At 48.5% G+C, this 4,020-nt stretch overlaps 1 pseudogene; it reads right to left on the reverse strand.

The window, feature by feature from the left end:
• Nucleotides 1-1,916: 1,916 nt before the first annotated feature.
• LOC115066752 lies at nt 1,917-3,552 on the reverse strand (annotated as a pseudogene).
• Nucleotides 3,553-4,020: the final 468 nt, after the last annotated feature.

The raw sequence follows: 4,020 nt of genomic DNA on the forward strand, positions 1-4,020 counted from the left end.
CCTTATAACATAACAACCATTTCATGACCATTGGAGCTAAGCCATGTGGGTCCTGAAGCTGCTAAGTGGCTGAACTGGGATTTGACTCCAAGCACAGTGACTCTGGCCCCTGCACTCTAAACCACCAAGTTCTGGCAGACTAGGCAGAGTAGACAGTATCAGTATGACTATTAATTTTGCTAGGGACTGTTTGGGCAAAGTCCAGGCCACAGAGAGCTGCTGGGGTTGCAGGGGCTTCCCCAGTGGCCTCTCTGCAGGTGTAGGATATAGGTCTCTCTCACCCTGCACCCACAGATTCCTCTACAAATTTGCATGTAAGAATCTTCCTGGTTGCTTTGCAATACCAAAGTCCTGATGGAGGCCAGTCACCCCAGTTCCCAGCCACAGGAGGAGACCTTAGGAACCGAAGCCTCTGAGGCGCTGGTGCCTTGACACATCTGGAAGCTATTAGCCTCCTGGATACCACCACCACCACCACCACCACCACCACCCCCACCCCCTGAGCCAGCTGTTTGCGGTGGCTAATTCCGGGAAGTGCCCCTCAGTCAGCTGCAGCAGCTTGTGGGGGCCAGACTGGAGTTCCCTGCCAGCAAGCCCCAGCGGGTGAGAGGGAGGTAGGCAAGCAGCAGAGGGTTAATCTGAGTAACCACAGCTGTCCCCAGAATTGCTGACCTCCTCCTCCAGGCCTGCAGATAGCCCTGGGTTAGTTAATATGGGCTGAATAATGAGGGAAGGGGGAGGGGGGTAGAGGCAGGAAGAGACAAGGGGCAGAGATGGAGAGAATGTTTCTCCGGGAAAAGATCTGTGAAGGGGCATCTGAGAATGTCCATCAACCTGCTGCCTGAGGGGTCATGGTGACTGCATGGTCTAGTAAAAAGACTTCAGCCTTTATAGCTGAGCCAAGCTGGGTCACAAGCCTGATTCCAGCACTGCCAATCTGGGTGACCTTGAGTAAGATGCTGAGGGTCTCTAGGCCTAAGCAGCCTTATGTGTCATGGATTGGTACCTCTGCTTCTAGGAGGCAGGGTCATGTCCAATGCCCCCAAAGCATTCACTTCCTCATCTCCAAGATGAGCAGAAAGCTGAAGCGATATCTTCCCCTGGCTTCACTCTCTGTCTGACTTCTGGGGTCCCATTCTCTGCCTGGTTCTTAAACTCCCAAAGCCACACCCTACTCCAGCACCCATAGAACCAAATCTCCCTCTGCCCCTTCTTACTGATGGCCTTGGGGACATCTCTGAACTAGATTACCATGAATGTTAAAGGTTATCGCTGTGAAGATGTCTCCTTTTATTATGACACAAAAACTTTAGCCCAATTCTAGAAAATGAGGAAGAACAACCATTTTATAGCTGTGGAGGGAAAGGCAGATGCTAACATTCAACAAAGACTTGCTGCACACAAACCATGGGTCCTGCCCAGCATAAGAGCAAAGCCAGGATCTCCTACACTCTCTCCTAAGAAAAAGGACTGAGGCTAGAGAGATGGCTCAGGGGTTAAGAGCACTGACTGCTCTTGCAAAGGGTCTGGGTTCAGTTCCCAGCACCCACATGGTACCTAACAACTGTCTGTAACTCCAGTTCCAAGGGATCCAACGCCCTTTTCTGACCTCTGTGGGAACTACACACACATGGTGCACTTACATGCATGTAAGCAAAACACTCATACACATAAAATTAAAATAAACAAATCAAGGGGCTGGAGTGGAGAGATGACTCAGTGCTTAAGAGCACTGGCTGCTCTTGCAGAGGACCCTGGTTTGATTCCCAGCACCCACATGGCAGCTAATAACCATCTACAACTCCAGTTCCAGGAGATCCCATGCCCTCTTCTGACCTCCAAAGGCACTGCATGACACTGGTGCACTTACACACATGTAGGCAATAAAAATAATAAATAAAATTTTTTTTGAGTCACTGAGGGGCTTTTATTTTGCACAATAACCACTGGAAATCTTGGCTGTGGCCACCTTGGAGGTTACACTGGAGGTATGAGGGCTCCTGACACTAGGTGGGAAGTGAGGAGACAATGATTTGGACCAATCACATGATTACAGAGCTGGGGTTTCCAACAGGGCTCCAGGTGGTCAGGTGTGGCTTTGGACCTCTAGGGAAGCAGTGGCAGGAGAGGGAGCTAACTACAGAGACCTGACAAACACCAGGCCGGCCTCGAGTAGCCTTGATATCAGGGACATGGTCTAAGCAGCCAGTGTGACTGAGGGCTCCAGGGATGGCTGGACCATCGTTTACTTGACCAGAGGGTTTCTGAAGAACTTGCCAGCAAACTTGGCCTTGCTGCCCAGTTTCTCCTTGATTCTGACGATCTGATTATACTTGGCCAGACGCTCAGATCGGCAAGGCACACCCTTCTTAATCTTACCAGTGCAGAGTCCCACCACCGGGTGAGCAAATGAAGGTATCCTTAGTCTCCCCAGAGCGATGGGACACCATAACGCCTCAACCATAACACTGGGCTAGCTTGCATGGCCTGCAGAGACTCGGTCACAGAACCGATCTGGTTCACTTTGAGCAGGAGGCAGTTACAGGACTTCTCGGCCACAGGCCTTGGCAATCTGCTTTAGGATGATCTCTGTGAGATCATCCCCAACGACCTGGATGCCTGCACTAGCTGTGAACTTCTGCCAAGTTTCCCAGGCATCCTGGTCACAGGGGTCTTTGATGGACACCACTTGGATGAAGGACTTATACAGGTCAGCCAGCTGGTCAGGCAAGATGTACCTGTTGGTGTCATCAGGAGATTTGAAGTCCAGGTCGTATTTGCCAGACCTGAAGAACTCGAGGCAGCTACATCCATGTTGAGGATAACCTCATCAGTGTAGCCAGCCTACCCAGTTGTGTTCTTCATCAGCTTCTTCATCAGCTCCAGGGCTTATTTTTTCTCCAGGATGTTGGGCACAAACCCGCCTTTGTCACCCACATTGGTGGCATCTTTCCTGTGTTTCTCCTTGATGACGTTCTTCAGGTTGTGGTAAACCTCTGCTTCAATGCCCATGGCTTGCCAGAAGTTGGAAGCACCCACAGGGAGGATCATGAACATCTACATGGCCAGCTTGTTACCAGCATGGGAACCACCAGTGATCACTTTGAAAGCCAGGACTGGCAGGATGACTTTCGGGTTACCAGCCAGGGAGGGCGATGTGTCGGTACAGTAGCATACCCTTCTCTACAGCACCAGCTTTGCAGACAGCCAGGGATACTCCCAGGATGGCATTCCCACCAAACTTAGATTATTAGCGGTCCCATCCATTTCAATCATCAGTTTGTCGATCTTCTATTCTACTAGGTTCAGTTTCTTGCTAACCAGAGCAGAAACAAGTGTTTTATTGATGTGTTCAACAGCCTTTGAGACACCCTTCTCTGTGTAATGCACCTTATCATTGTCCTGGGGTTCCAGGGCCTGGTAGATACCAGTTGAGTCACCACTCAACACAGCAGCTCAGAAGAGACCTATACAGTGTAGAGATCAATCTCAAGATCTGGATTTCCCCGAGAGTCAAAAAATCTCTCTGGCATGGATCTTGAGACTAGACATGGTTAATTTCTGGCCACTGGGTTGCTGTGCAAGAAAAGCAACAGGTGGTGCTGTGGACACCAAGGAGAGTGGTCAGAACAGAGTGGCTGGCTCTCCCAACTCCTGTCTTTCTCTGTTTCTAGCATTAGCATAACACTGATTTCATAGAAAGAATTTGGAATATTTTTCCTTTTCTATTTTACAGAACAATTTGAGGAATATTGATATTAGTTCTTCTTTTAAGGTTTAGAAGCATTCTGCATGTGTCTATCTGGTCCTGGGATGTTTTGAGTTGAGGGATATTTCTATCTCATTTGTGGTTATGTATGTTTAAATTATTTATGTCATATTGATTTAATTTTAGTAGGTTGTACATATCTCAAAATTTATTAATTACTTTTAGAACCTCTAGTTTAGTGGAACACAGATTGTTAAAGTATATATTATGGTTTTCTGAATTTATTCTGCATCTGCTGTAGTGTTTTCCTC

This window comes from Nannospalax galili, unplaced genomic scaffold (genome assembly GCF_000622305.1).
Source record: "Nannospalax galili isolate Female #2095 unplaced genomic scaffold, S.galili_v1.0 scaffold653, whole genome shotgun sequence".
In the NCBI taxonomy this organism is placed as follows: Eukaryota; Metazoa; Chordata; class Mammalia; order Rodentia; family Spalacidae; genus Nannospalax; species Nannospalax galili.